The sequence below is a fragment of the Tursiops truncatus genome, chromosome 7 (genome assembly GCF_011762595.2).
Source record: "Tursiops truncatus isolate mTurTru1 chromosome 7, mTurTru1.mat.Y, whole genome shotgun sequence".
NCBI classification, from domain to species: domain Eukaryota; kingdom Metazoa; phylum Chordata; class Mammalia; order Artiodactyla; family Delphinidae; genus Tursiops; species Tursiops truncatus.
In genome coordinates, this window is record NC_047040.1 from 49734105 (window position 1) to 49749752 (window position 15648).

General features: G+C 39.9%; 1 pseudogene; it reads left to right on the forward strand.

Annotated features, from left to right (window-relative positions):
• The first annotated feature begins 4740 nt into the window (after nucleotides 1–4740).
• LOC101326795 (F-box only protein 5-like) lies at nucleotides 4741–14152 on the forward strand (annotated as a pseudogene).
• Nucleotides 14153–15648: the final 1496 nt, after the last annotated feature.

Consider the following 15648-nt stretch of genomic DNA (forward strand, 5'->3'; position numbering starts at 1 on the left):
CCATGTTTAAATTTTGACAGTGCTACAATTCTTTGGGGACCAGCTGTCCAAGGAAAAGCAGCAAGCCCATGACATTCCCTGAACAGATAATGGTCACCTGTCAGATCCTTGTTCACGGCCCACGCTGACTGCACAGAGCAGTAGCAGTAGCATAAGATGGAGCACATTGATATCCTACTCAGGGAGGAAGGTCTAAACGACAGGAATTTTATTTGTTTCTGGTCAATTCTTTAGCCTGTAAGGAACTCAAGGTAACCTCTGGGGGGAAAATGGCTGGGGAGAGAGGATTGTAAAGCTATTGCCTCAAACATAGAGGTAGCTTAGTGGACTGACCTTTCAGTCACACCCAGAGGTCACATGGTCTCTCATTCCATCTCTGGGAAAAATCTGTGTGCTAGATTATAATTTCACTTTTCCATAAATCCTCATGGCCCCAACCCTACCATGTAGTTCCCCTCTTTGCATCCTCTTCATCTCATCCTCCATTTTTAACTGCAAGGATCACCCATGTTTTATAAGGAAAAGTACTAGGAGAGAGAATCTGATATTCCAAACTCATCTCTTCCTGTCATTGCATGCAAAGGTTACTACCCAGACCAGCTGACCTTAGGTCAAGGTGACCACTCTTGGTCAGTCAGTTGAAAGAGAATGACTAGGGAGGGAAGAATCAGTGGTTTGCCCCAGACCATGGTTATGAGCCTGCATGCTGGCAAGCTCACTGACGGCCTTATCTATACACCCCTGAAAGGGTAAGTGTAAAAGAAAGGGCAGCATTTCCTGGCTCACTAAGCCTAACTGATAGTGTGAACAACAGAAGGTGTCAAAAGGTATATAGACAGCTGTGATTGATAATGTTTGGAACTTTCTTCTCTAAATTTCAGGAATTGTAGAATCACATTTAAATGCAAAGTTCAGTTTCAGAACACATAAAATTACTAAGAGCAAAAATAAGATTAGTACCCAATAAGGGTCCATGGGACTTAAAATGAAAAACTGGACATGTTTTCCTTTTGAATTAGACAATATCAATTTGGCAAACATATGAACCAAAATATTGAGTAAAATGAGTTTTACACAGCCTTGTTAAGGTTTTTCCATATTCTCTAAATGAGACCAAAAGTTTCCCAAGTCAGGTAAATAAAATAAATAAAATATGCGGTGTTATCTTAGTGCCCACCACATAATAACTTTTTGGTTTTTGTCTTTTTTGCCACACCACACGGCACGCGGGATCTTAGTTTCCCGACCAGGGATCGAACCTGCGCTTTCATGGAAGTGCCAAGTATTAACCACTGGACCTCCAGGGAAGCCCCCATAATAACTTATTGACCTCACATCTCAAAAGGACAGTGAGCGATATATCCTTTTAGATGTTTTTTAAATGATAATGAAAAGTGAATCTTAAAAATAAAAATGACCATACTGATTACTTCCCACTTTGAAGAGATAAACAGGTAAAGGAGGTAGCTGGAGTTTCAAGGAGAGTAACGTGAATGACATCTGACACTTGGCTACTATTTTACTTGCCCACAGAAGGAGTGATTTTGATACCAAAGGTTGAAATAGGCTTTTCTAGGAGAAAAAAAATCACAAAAGAAATTCAGGTCAAGTCAGAATAAGAGATGAAGGCATATATTGACTGAAGAACAGCTCTGCTGGATAGCTCTAAAATGGGAATATATGGAGGTGGAGTTTAATCACAGGTTCCTTAAAGGTCAGGGGAAAGCAGGCAATGAACAAGAACTGCTTTTTGAACAGCTTAAAATTATAAGAATGTTCCAAACATAAGATTTAAGCTTAGGAACAAACAGGTTACTCACTTTTGTATTTTATTATTTCTAAACTGTCATTTAAGAATTTGGGTATTGTTTACCTATGGTACTAGGTTTACTTTATTCCCTACTACCTTTTGCCCCTCTTATAAAGATTTCACAACAGAATGTTATATCATTTTTTCGGGATTAGTTCTAAATTACCACATCTTTTTTGTAACCTAACACATATGTCAATTATCTTAGTTTTTCCAACCTCTAATTCCCATAGCTGGTAGAGACAAACAAATCCATTTTCACTTCCTTCTTTTGATTAGAAAAACAAACTTTTTATCATTCATATTTGTATCTAAAAGCACTAAATTCCCTTTATCATTGTGTATACTCTAAGGGTGACCATAACAGGTTCCTCAGTGTAGCCATAGCAACACCCAGGGCTTTAAAATGGCCAACTGTGGCTAGTGATCTTAATTCTTTTCCATAACAAAAACACTATCTGATACATATATCCCCTTGCAAAATCACTTGCTGTTACTATTGCTTTTTCTCTCCTGAAATGTTATCTTCCTTCCTTACCATTGCTTAGTGTACAAGCCCACTAATTTTCAAGACCCTGGACTTTATCTTTTTTCTGTGCTTTGAAAAAATATATGAATAAAACACAAATGAGAAAAGAAAGATTAAAAAAAAAACACTGCCATTATTTATGCTGATAGTAAATAACCAAGGCAGCGTGAGAAGAGAGCTGTCATCAACAGCAACATGACCAATGACAACAGGAACACAAATTTGTCACTGGCTTTCTGTCCAGTATCTATAATTTTCTCTCTGGCTAAACATTATTTATTTGATAAGGTTTAATTATTAGATAATATTCATTCGTTATCAGCATTGTGTACATTGTTCTATTCAGAGAAGTGAAGATAAAATAGATAAATTGCACAACAGATACAAATCACAAAAGATGCAGGGTAGAGTGGAGAACATTCCAGAAAGCAGGAAGAGCATGTACAAAGACACAGAGGCATCGGTGAGAGGGAGGATGCAGCCTGTAGCAATAGAAACTGAAGGATGTTTGATAGTGCACTAAAGGTCAAGATGTGCACAAGAAGTAGTAACAGGAGGTCAGAAGAGTCTGTGAAAGAAGGCAGGGATGTCAAGGCCACTGCAGAATAAAATTCAGATGGCTGGCAATGGTTGGCAAACATTCCTGTCAAAGGCCAGACAGTATGTATTTTAGGCATAGGTTCAGGCCACCTACAGTCTCTGTCACAGGTTCTTATTTTTTTGTTTTTCAAAGTGAAAACCATGCTCAGCTCACAGGCAGTACAAAAGCAGGCCAGAGCTAGACTTGGCCCATAGGCCTCAGTTTGCTACTTCTGCTGTAGTCAATTGTTTACCTTGTCATATTGCCAGAAGCTCCAGGCACTGGAGAGAGAAAGAGAAACCTCAGAGTTACTTCAAAGGAGCTAGAACGACAATGAAGGATAAGTTGAGGTGGCCTAAAAACAATCCACCTGGCTGCCCAGGATGGGCTGTAGTGATATTACTGTCCCCCCATCCCATGGTTCATTTTAGTTTTTGAACGCTGAGGTGACAGAGAGTAATACATAACTGAACATTTTGGAAAATAATACATACACAGGCACAGATTTAGGTTTCTTAGTATGATAACAAGTTTTTTGATCTTTAGAATTACTTGTCCTCTAGCTATCAAAGAAAGGCTTTGCTTTCAGAACCAGATCACCATGCAGTGAGTGCAATGTCCTTTTGCATTATAATTCATAGCCTCCTTTGAAAAAGCTTCTGAGTAGAAATCTTACCTGAGCAGTATTTTATTCTTCCTGCTTACTGTATCCATTTCACATAATAAAAAGTCTCATACACAGAAATCAGGGGCTTAGCTATGGAGATTTTCGGGTATGTTCAGTGAACCTAAATTAGCTCACAACACATGCCAACAGACAATGGGAGCATATCTCCCTGCAAAGAACAAGCACCATATGTGTTTGGAAGACTCTCCATAAAAGATGAGGAGGCCTTCCCTGGTGGTGCAGTGGTAGAGAGTCCGCCTGCCGATGCAGGGGACGCGGGTTCATGCCGCGGTCCGGGAAGATCCCACGTGCCGCGGAGCGGCTGGGCCCGTGCGCCATGGCTGCTGAGCCTGCACGTCCAGAGCCTGTGCTCCGCAATGGGAGAGGCCACAATAGTGAGAGGCCTGCATACCGCAGAAAAAAAAAAAAAAAAAAGATGAGGAAAAGAGGGCACTCTGCAATTATAGCTCACAGCTCACTGACTTAGTACTCACCCTGGGGCACCAACACCCTCCCTATTGTGAGTGTAACCGGGTGATAAAGCCCAAAGTCTTCCTGTGTCTGAGGCACATCCCTAGGCTGCTTCTATGCTTAAAAAAATCAAGGTTTATACTCAACGCAGGCATTAGACACCCCAGTTTCCAACATGCTAGTTCTACCCCATGTCAATTAATAGTTTCACCAGAATCTAATTTTAAGTAACTAAAAATTTCAACAAACTAGAACATAACCATCACATATTTCTGTATCTGGGAGAATAAACAAGAGTTATTGGGGTTATAGTCTTAATAAAAAGAAAACACAATGCAAATTTTAAAAGAATAAACATAAAAACACAGCTCAAAAACTTAGAAATGAGCACAAATTAAGGAAAGCATACAATTAAAAATAGGAAGAACTGACCTTAGAACATGACATGGTTATATTTTGATTACCCAACTAACAATCATAATCAGAAATGTGAAGTCTTGAGAGCTCTGAGAAGTGGACGGCCTGCTTCTCTGCCGCGGGTGCAGCTCCCTCACCTGAGGCGAACCCCACTTGCCCTGGCGTGAGCCAGCGCCCCTGCAGCTGCTCCCCACGGCGCCCTCCGGTTCCTGCCACTGCAGCTACGGCGCCCTCGCCCCTCAGACGGTTGTAAAGAAGGAAGTCTCACTTTCTGCGTCAAAATGAAGTGGGATTTTAACTATTACCACGTTCATTCTGGAATTAAACCGGTAAAGCCTGATGACAGAAGACAAGGTTCCTACACTACTTCATATTTGGAAGGTTCTTAAAAAGACTGCATTAAAGACTATGAAAGGGTCTTCCGGGAAGATGGCGGAAGATTAAGACGCGGAGATCACCTTCCTCCCCACAGATACACCAGAAATACATCTACACGTGGAACAACTGCTACAGAACACGTACTGAACGCTGGCAGAAGACCTCAGAGCTCCCAAAAGGCAAGAAACTCCCCACGTACCTGGGTAGGGCAAAAGAAAAAACAGAGACAAAGAATAGGGACAGGACCTGCACCAGTGGGAGGGAGCTGTGAAAAAGGAAAACTTACCACACACTAGGAAGCCCCTTCGCGCGTGGAGACTGCGGGTGGCGGAGGGGGAAAGCTTTGGAGCCGCAGAAGAAAGCACAGCAAAAGGGGTGCGGAGGGCAAAGCGGAGAGATTCCCGCACAGAGGATCAGGGGCCGACCGGAACTCACCAGCCCGAGAGGCTTGTCTGCTCACCCGCCAGGGCGGGCGGGGCTGAGGCTTCAGTCGGAGCGCCGGGAGAGGACTGTGATTGGCGGCGTGAACACAGCCTGCAGGAGGTTAGTGCGTCACAGCTAGCTGGGAGGGAGTCCGGGGAAAAGTCTGGACCTGCCAAAGAGGCAAGAGACTTTTTCCTGCCTCTTTGTTTCCTGGTGCGCGAGGAGAGAGGATTAAGAGCGCTGCTTAAAGGAGCTCCAGAAACGGGCGCGAGCCGCGGTTTGAGACGCTAAGGCTGCTGCTGCTGCCACCAAGAAGCCTGTGTGCGAGCACAGGTCACTGTCCACACCCCCCTTCCGGGGAGCCTGTGCAGCCCACCACTGCCAGAGTCCCGGGATGCAGGGACAACTCCCCTGGGAGAACGCATGGCGCGCCTCAGGCTGGTGTAATGTCACGCTGGCCTCTGCCGCCGCAGGCTCTCCCCGCACTCCGTGCTCCTCCCTCCCCCTGGCCTGAGGGAGCCAGAGCCCCCGAATCAGCGGCTCCTTTAACCCCGTCCTGTCTGAGCGAAGAACAGACACCCTCCAGTGACCTACACGCAGACGTGGGGCCAAATCCAAAGCTGAGCCCCTGGGAGCTGTGAGAACAAAGAAGAGAAAGGGAAATTTCTCCCAGCCGACTCAGAAGCAGCGGATTAAAGCTCCACAATCAACTTGATGTACCCTGCAACTGTGGAATACATGAATAGACAACGGATCATCCCAAATTGAGGAGGTGGACTTTGAGAGCAAGACTTATGATTTTTTCCCCTTTTCCTATTTTTGTGAGTGTGTATGTGTATGCTTCTGTGTGAGATTTTCTCTGTATAGCTTGGCTTCCACCATTTGTCTTAGGGCTCTATCCGTCCGTTTTTTTGTTGTTTTTTTAATTTTTTTTCTTTTTTTTCTTAATAATTTTTTTATTTTAATAACTTTATTATATTTTATCTTACTTTATTTTATTTTACTTTATCTTCTTTCTTGCTTTTTTCCTTCCTGCCTTCCTCCTTCCCTCCCTCCCTTCTTTCTTTCTTTCTTCTTTCTTTCTTTCTTCTACTAATTCTTTCTTTCTACTTTTTCTCCCTTTTATTCTGAGCCGTGTGAATGAAAGGCTCTTGGTGCTGCATGCAGGAGTCAGTGCTGTGCCTCTGACGTGGGACAGCCAACTTAAGGACACTGGTCCACAAGAGACCTCCCAGCTCCACATAATATCAAACGGCGAATATCTCCATCTCAACACCAATACCCAGCTTCACTCAACGACCAGCAAGCTACAGTGCTGGACACCCTATGCGAAACAACTAGCAAGACAGGAACACAAACCCACCCATTAGCAGAGAGGCTACCTAAAATCATAAGCCCACAGACACCCCAAAACACACCACCAGACGTGGACCTGCCCACCAGAAAGACAAGATCCAGCCTCATCCACCAGGACACAGGCACTAGTCCCCTCCACCAGGAAGCCTACACAACCCACTGAACCAACCTTCACCACTGAGGACAGACACCAAAAACAACGGGAACTACGAACCTGCAGCCTGCAAAAAGGAGACCCCAAACACAGTAAGATAAGCAAAATGAGAAGACAGAAAATCACACAGCAGATGAAAGAGCAACATAAAAACTCACGAGACCTAACAAATGAAGAGGAAATAGGCAGTCTACCTGAAAAAGAATTCAGAATAATAATAGTAAACATGATCCAAAATGTTGGAAATACAATAGACAAAATGCAAGAAACACTTAACAAGGACCTAGAAGACCTAAAGATGAAACAAACAATGATGAACAACACAATAAATAAAATTAAAAATACTCCAGATGGGATCAATAGCAGAATAACTGAGGCAGAAGAACGGATAAGTGACCTGGAAGATAAAGTAATGGAAATAACTACTGCAGAGCAGAATAAAGAAAAAACAATGAAAAGAACTGAGGACAGGCTCAGAGACCTCTGGGACAACATTAAATGCACCAACATTCGAATTATAGGGGTTCCAGAAGAAGAAGAGAAAAAGAAAGGGACTGAGAAAATATTTGAAGAGATTATAGTTGAAAACTTCCCTAATATGGGAAAGGAAATAGTTAATCAAGTACAGGAAGCACAGAGAGTCCCATACAGGAAAAATCCAAGGAGAAATACGCCAAGACACATATTAATCGAACTGTCAAAAATTAAATACAAAGAAAACATGTTAAAAGCAGCAAGGGAAAAACAACAAATAACACACAAGGGCATCCCCATAAGGTTAACAGCTGATCTTTCAGCAGAAACTCTGCAGGCCAGAAGGGACTGGCAGCACATATTTAAACTGGTGAAGCAGAAAAATCTGCAACAAAAATTACTCTACCCAGCAAGGATCTCATTAAGATTTGATGGAGAAACTAAAACCTTTACAGACAAGAAAAAGCTGAGAGAGTTCAGCACCACCAAACCAGCTTTACAACAAATGCTAAAGGAACTTCTCTAGGCAACAAACACAAGAGAAGGAAAAGACCTACAATAACGAACCCAAAACAATTAAGAAAACGGGAACAGGAACATGCATATCGATCATTACCTTAAATATAAATGGACTAAATGCTCCCACCAAAAGACACAGATTGGCTGAATGGATACATGAACAGGACCCATATATTTGCTGTCTACAAGAGACCCACTTCAGACGTAGAAACACATACAGACTGAAAGTAAGGGGATGGAAAAAGATATTTCATGCAAATGGAAACCAAAAGAGAGCTGGAGTAGCAATTCTTATATCAGACAAAATAGACTTTAAAATAAAGACTATTACAAAAGACAAAGAAGGACACTACATAATGATCAAGGAATCGATCCAAGAAGAAGATATAACAGTTGTAAATATTTATGCACCCAACATTGGAGCACCACAATACATAAGGCAAATACTAACAGCCATAAAAGGGGAAATCGAAAGTAACACATTCATAGTAGGGGACTTTAACACCTCACTTTCACCAATGGACAGATCATCCAAAATGAAAATAAATAAGGAAACACAAGCTTTACATGATACATTAAAGAAAATGGACTTAATTGATATTTATAGGACATTCCATCCAAAAACACCAGAATACACATTTTTCTCAAGTGCTCATGGAACATTCTCCAGGATAGATCATATCTTGGTCACAAATCAAGCCTTGGTAAATTTAATAAAATTGAAATTGTATCAAGTATCTTTTCCGACCACAATGCTATGAGACTAGATATCAATTACAGGAAAAGATCTGTAAAAAATACAAACACATAGAGGCTAAACAATACACTACTTAATAACGAAGTGATCACTGAAGAAATCAAAGAGGAAACGAAAAATACCTAGAAACAAATGAAAATGGAGACATGATGACCCAAAATCTATGGGATGCAGCAAAAGCAGTTCTAAGAGGGAAGTTTATAGCAATACAATCCTACCTTAAGAAACAGGAAACATCTCGAATAAACAACCTAACCTTGCACCTAAAGCAATTAGAGAAAGAAGAACAACAGAACCCCCAAGTTAGCAGAAGGAAAGAAATCATAAAAATCAGATCAGAAAAAAATGAAAAAGAAATGAAGGAAACGATAGCAAAGATCAATAAAACTAAAAGCTGGTTCTTTGAGAAGATAAACAAAATTGATAAAGCATTAGCCAGACTCATCAAGAAAAAAAGGAAGAAGACTCAGGTCAATAGAATTAGAAATGAAAAAGGAGAAGTAAAAACTGACACTGCAGAAATACAAAAGATCATGAGAGATTACTACAAGCAACTCTATGCCAATAAAATAGACAACCTGGAAGAAATGGACAAATTCTTAGAAATGCACAACCTGCCAAGACTGAATCAGGAAGAAATAGAAAATATGAACAGACCATTCACAAGCACTGAAATTGAAACTATGATTAAAAATCTTCCAACAAACAAAAGCCCAGGACCAGATGGCTTCACAGGCGAATTCTATCAAACATTTAGAGAAGAGCTAACACTTATCCTTCTCAAACTCTTCCAAAATATAGCAGAGGGAGGAACACTCCCAAACTCATTCTACGAGGCCACCATCACCCTGATACCAAACCCAGACAAGGATGTCACAAAGAAAGGAAACTACAGGCCAATATCACTGATGAACATAGATGCAAAAGTCCTCAACAAAATACTAGCCAACAGCACATTAAAAGGATCATACACCATGATCAAGTGGGATTTATTTCAGGAATGCAAGGATTCTTCAGTATACACAAATCAATTAATGTGATAAACCATATTAACAAATTGAAGGAGAAAAACCATGTGATCATCTCAATAGATGCAGAGAAAGCTTTCGACAAAATTCAACACCAATTTATCATAAAAGCCCTGCAGAAAGTAGGCATAGAGGGAACTTCCCTCAACATAATAAAGGCCATATATGACAAACCCACAGCCAACATCGTCCTCAATGGTGAAAAACTGAAAGCATTTCCACTAAGATCAAGAACAAGACAAGGTTGCCCACTCTCACCACTCTTATTCAACATAGTTTTGGAAGATTTAGCCACAGCAATCAAAGAAGAAAAGGAAATAAAAGGAATCCAAATCGAAAAAGAAGAAGTAAAGCTGTCACTGTTTGCAGATGACATGATACTATACATAGAGAATCCTAAAGATGCTACCAGAAAACTACTAGAGCTAAACAATGAATTTGGTAAAGTAGCAGAATACAAAATTAATGCACAGAAATCTCTTGCATTCCTATACAGTAATGATGAAAAATCTGAAAGTGAAATCAAGAAAACACTCCCATTTACCATTGCAACAAAAAGGATAAAATACCTAGGAATAAACCTATGTAGGGAGACAAAAGACCTGTATGCAGAAAAGTATAAGACACTGATGAAAGAAATTAAAGATGATACAAATAGATGGACTCTACTACCCAAAGCAATCTACAGATGCAATACAATCCCTATCAAACTACCACTGGCATTTTTCACAGAACTAGAACAAAAAATTTCACAATTTGTATGAAAACACAAAAGACCCTGAATAGCCAAAGCAATCTTGAGAAAGAAAAATGGAGCTGGAGGAATCAGGCTCCCGGACTTCAGACTATACTACAAAGCTACAGTAATCAAGATAGTATGGTGCTGGCACAAAAACAGAAAGATAGATCAATGGAACAGGATAGAAAGCCCAGAGATAAACCCACACACATACGGTCACCTTATCTTTGATAAAGGAGTCAGGAATGTACAGTGGAGAAAGGATAGCCTCTTCTATAAGTGGTGCTGGGAAAACTGGACAGGTACATGTAAAAGTATGAGATTAGATCACTCCCTAACACCATACACAAAAATAAGCTGAAAATGGATTAAAGACCTAAATGTAAGGCCAGAAACTATCAAACTCTTAGAGGAAAACATAGGCAGAACACTCTATGACATAAATCACAGCAAGATCCTTTTTGACCCACCTCCTAGAAAAATGGAAATAAAAACAAAGGTAAACAAATGGGACCTAATGAAACTTCAAAGCTTTTGCACAGCAAAGGAAACCAAAAACAAGACCAAAAGACAACCCTCAGAATGGGAGAAAATATTTGCAAATGAAGCAACTGACAAAGGATTAATCTCCAAAATTTATAAGCAGCTCATGCAGCTCAATAACAAAACAACAAACAACGCAATCCAAAAATGGACAGAAGACCTAAAGAGACAATCTCCAAAGAAGTCATACAGACTGCCAACAAACACATGAAAGAATGCTCAACATCATTAATCATTAGAGAAATGCAAATCAAAACTACAATGAGATATCATCTCACACCAGTCAGAATGGCCATCATCAAAAAATCTAGAAACAATAAATGCTGGAGAGGGTGTGGAGAAAAGGGAACCCTCTTGCACTGTTGGTGGGAATGTAAATTGATAAAGCCACTGTGGAGAACAGTATGGAGGTTCCTTAAAAAACTACAAATAGAACTACCATATGACCCAGCAATCCCACTACTGGGCATATACCCTAAGAAAACCATAATTCAAAAAGAGTCATGTACCAAAATGCTCATTGCAGCTCTATTTGCAATAGCCAGGTGATGGAAACAACCTAAGTGTCCATCATCGGATGAATGGATAAAGAAGATGTGGCACATATATACAATGGCATATTTCTCAGCCATAAAAAGAAACGAAATTGAGCTATTTGTAATGAGGTGCATAGACCTAGAGTCTGTCATAGAGAGTGAAGTAAGTCCGAAAGAGAAAGACAAATACCGTATGCTAACACATATATACGGAATTTAAGGAAAAAAAAATATCATGAAGAACCTAGGGGTGAGACAGGAATAAAGACACAGACCTACTATAGAATGGACTTGAGGATATGGGGAGGGTGAAGTGTAAGCTGTGACAAAGCGAGAGAGAGGAATGGACATACATACACTACCAAACGTAAGGTAGATAGCTAGTGGGAAGCAGCCGCATAGCACAGGGAGATCAGCTCGGTGGCTTGTGACCACCTGGAGGGGTGTGATAGGGAGGGTGGGAGAGAGGGAGACTCAAGAGGGAGGAGATATGGGAACATATGTATACGTATAACTGATTCACTTTGTTATAAAGCAGAAACTAACACACCATTGTAAAGCAATTATACTCCAATTAAAAAAAAAAAGAGATAAGAAACAGAAAGATAAAGTTGCTAATCTAGAAAAAAAAACAGAAAGACTATGAAAGCTTACCAGGTTTTCGGTCACCGACTATGAGCCCCAGCATTGTAGAACTTGAAACTGAAAGCAAACCCTGGCATAATAAGGAAAATCAACATGTACGACACTTAACAGTTCAAATGACATAGAAGAACTGGAGACCAGTGTACCTTATGAAGACAGTGGCTACTCTTCATTTTCCCAACAAAGTGGCTTCAATGAGCATGAAGACAGTAGCCTTCCCCTGGTGGAAAATTTCAGTGACAGTCCACAATCTTGCCCGCTATGGACGCAAAGCGCAGACCAACATCCCAAGAAAAACTTGCTGCCAACTCTTCATTCTGAAAAAGTGGTTTGTTCAACGTTAAAAAAAAAAAAAGGTAAACGAAATCCTAAAATAGATTGGGAGAAGCTGAGGGAATTTATATCCATTGGAAATTTTAGACTACGGAATATAATTGTTAGGAAAACAGGCCTAAAGTGTGTAGATGTTCTCAGGGAACTCTTTCGAAGGGGACTCAGACATCCCTTAGCAAATATTTTAACACAGCTCAGTGATATGGACTTAATCAAGTAAGTATTGTTGTTTTGAGTTCATTAGTGTAACCCATGAAAATTTTTGTTAGGTGGCTCAGCACCACCAGCTCATGCAAAGACATAGTAGGGGGGCTTCCCTGGTGGCGCAGTGGTTGAGAGTCCGCCTGCCGATGCAGGGGACACGGGTTTGTGCCCCGGTCCGGGAAGATCCCACATGCCGCGGAGCGGCTGGGTCCGTGAGCTATGGCCGCTGAGCCTGTGCAAAGACATAGTAGGGTAGTCTTGCACTGTTGTTTAATTGAGGTGATGACTTTTGTCTGGTTGCTGGTATTTTACTACCTATGTGTCACTAAGAGGAAAGAAAGATAATTTTTAGAGTATGCATTTAATCCAGTTATTTCAAATTTCATATGTATGCTATTAGAAAACTATTTCTGTTAGATTGGGATCTTTGTTCTTTTGGTTCTGAAATTGTTCATAGGTAAGCTGCATCTTTTAGTCTTAACTATAAAACAACAGCCTAGGTCTGGTGTACAGGTCCTATAGGCATTATGATTTTTGTCACACTTGAAAGTATAAAATAATTTGTTTTTTTTAGGCTATTTTCAAATTTGACAGTAAATTTGACAGTGATGAAAATACAGAAACCCACAAATGGGTCTGATTATTACTGTCTCTTAGAAACCTTATACTGACTCCCCTTTCTCATTCCACCAAAGAAAACCTGTTAGGATGTGGTAACTGAGAATTAAGATGATTATCTAATCTATTGAATTAGATTGCCTCCAACTCAACTGGGTTCATTTTCGGCTCTTTGAAAATTTTTTTTTTTTTTTTTTGCGGTACGCGGGCCTCTCACTGTTGTGGCCTCTCCCGTTGCGGAGCACAGGCTCCGGACGCGCAGGCGTCCAGGGAAGCCCTGAAAAATTTTTTAGAGGTACCCTTTGTGTTACTTTACACTGGTCCATGAAATACAGCTGATGCAAAACAGACGTAAGTAAGTATTGATTTTTATTGTTGGCCAGCTTCTTGAGAGATAATCGACATCACAACATTTTTGTTAACAAAATGGATTTTTAAAATTGATTTCTACTAATAGCAGTGTGTCCTCAAGTTCTTTGAAACTTGTCTGATGTTAATAAATAACCAAGATGGTGCCATATATACAATGGGGCTTATTTGATATTTGAGGATATTGTGAAAAAATGAAGTACTAAGTGTAGTGGTTCTTAAGCCTGGATCCACTTAGAATTACTTAATGGTGAGCTTTTAAAAATAATACAGAGCCCTGGCCCCCATTTTAGATCAATTAAACCCAAGTGACTAGGCATGGGCCATCCTTAAATCTTAAATTCATGCCTCAGGCAATTCTAATGCATAGCCAGGTTTGAGAAGCACTGCTAATAGAAATTTCTTTTTTGCACTGTTAATGTTTCTGTAATATAATCTTGGTTCTTTGTGGTGCTTTAATTGTTTGCTTTATAATCATTTACTTTTCCAGCGTGTCTAAAGTGAGCACAACTTGGAAGAAGATTCCAGAAGATGATAAGGGGGCATTGCAATTGTACAATAAAGCAATACAAAGAATTACCATTAAAAAAAAAGAAATGTGAAGTTTCATTAATGTTTTATATTTTTTTAACATCTTTATTGGAGTATAATCGCTTTACATTTTTTTGTTAGTTTCTGCTGTAAACAAAGTGAATCAGCTATACGTACACATATATCCCCAAATCTCCTCCCTCTTGCATCTCCCTCCCACCCTCCCTATCCCACCCCTGTAGGTGGTCACAATCATTAATGTTTAAGTGGGCAAGAGAGCCTATGAAAAACAGCTCTATCTATTGCAAACCTTATGTTCATTATTCAAAACACACAAAAGAAACAACAACAAAATGTTATAAAGGTACCATTATACTAAGTACCATACTAGATATGGAGATATAAAAATGACTAAAAGATGTCTTGTGCCCTTTTACTATAGCCCAGTGGAGGAGAAGATACATATGAATAGAGTAAAATGGAAAAAAATACCATTAAAATGGTATGTGTAAATTATTGGAGTAACCTAAACAAGGAAAAAATAAGCCTTCACAAAGGTGACATCTGAACTAGCTCATCTAAAACTGTGATTTACAACACAAATGAAATGTCTCATAATTCTATTTTAACAAGAAATGTACGTTCTTAGTCGGATGATGTAAACCACACATGCTCCCTGAACTGCCCCCACCACATCGGCCCCTGTGGGCCTTTGTCATACCTCTGGATCCCTCAAGGTCCCCAGAGTGAACAGTGTCTGTGGCGGCCAAAGCACATCCGTGCTTGGGCAATAAATAGGTCAGTGACCACAAGTGTGTAATGAGTTTTAAAAGTGCCGAATATTTTGGAAGTGAAGAGAAAGAAATTGAAAGGAGAGAAACTCTCCAAAACAGTCTGTAATAACCTATAAGAATATTTCTGAGAGACCTTAATGGACTTCAAAGCAGAGAATTTGACAAGTTGAATCATTGGTTCAAAGGAATAAATCCCAGGTACTCTGTAGATGTCATTTTCCAAAACTCTGACTTTTGAGAACTCAAACTTTTTCTCCATAATAATTACCATCTTTCAGGTCCATTAGTTTCATGGATGCTGTCTATTGTTATTTTCTTCTGTCCCTCCTCCTTTCCCTCCTCCTGTCTATTGTTATTTTCTTCTGTCCCTCCTCCTTTCCCTCCTCCTTTCCTCCTTTCCAATAAACTGCTTCTTATTCCCATTCCTCAAAATTTTTTAAGTTTTATTTTTGAAATATTATTAACCCAAATGAACTATATCCAAATAGACTATATTAACCCAAATAAACTAAATAAACTATATATACAAATACTCCTTCTTTTACTGATACAAAATAAGAATGACATCCTCTCAAGTTTACTAGTTTAAGAACAGGAAGGTACAAATTCATGGTAGATTTCATTTTTACTTGATTTGACTTGTTACATGTTCAAAATTTTGGCAAAAATAATCCAACTAACAAAATAATTGACAAAATGGAGCATATTGCCTACACTCCTGTTTATTGCATGAAAACAAGTGATGTTAAGTGATATTAAGCAGGCTCTGTGCT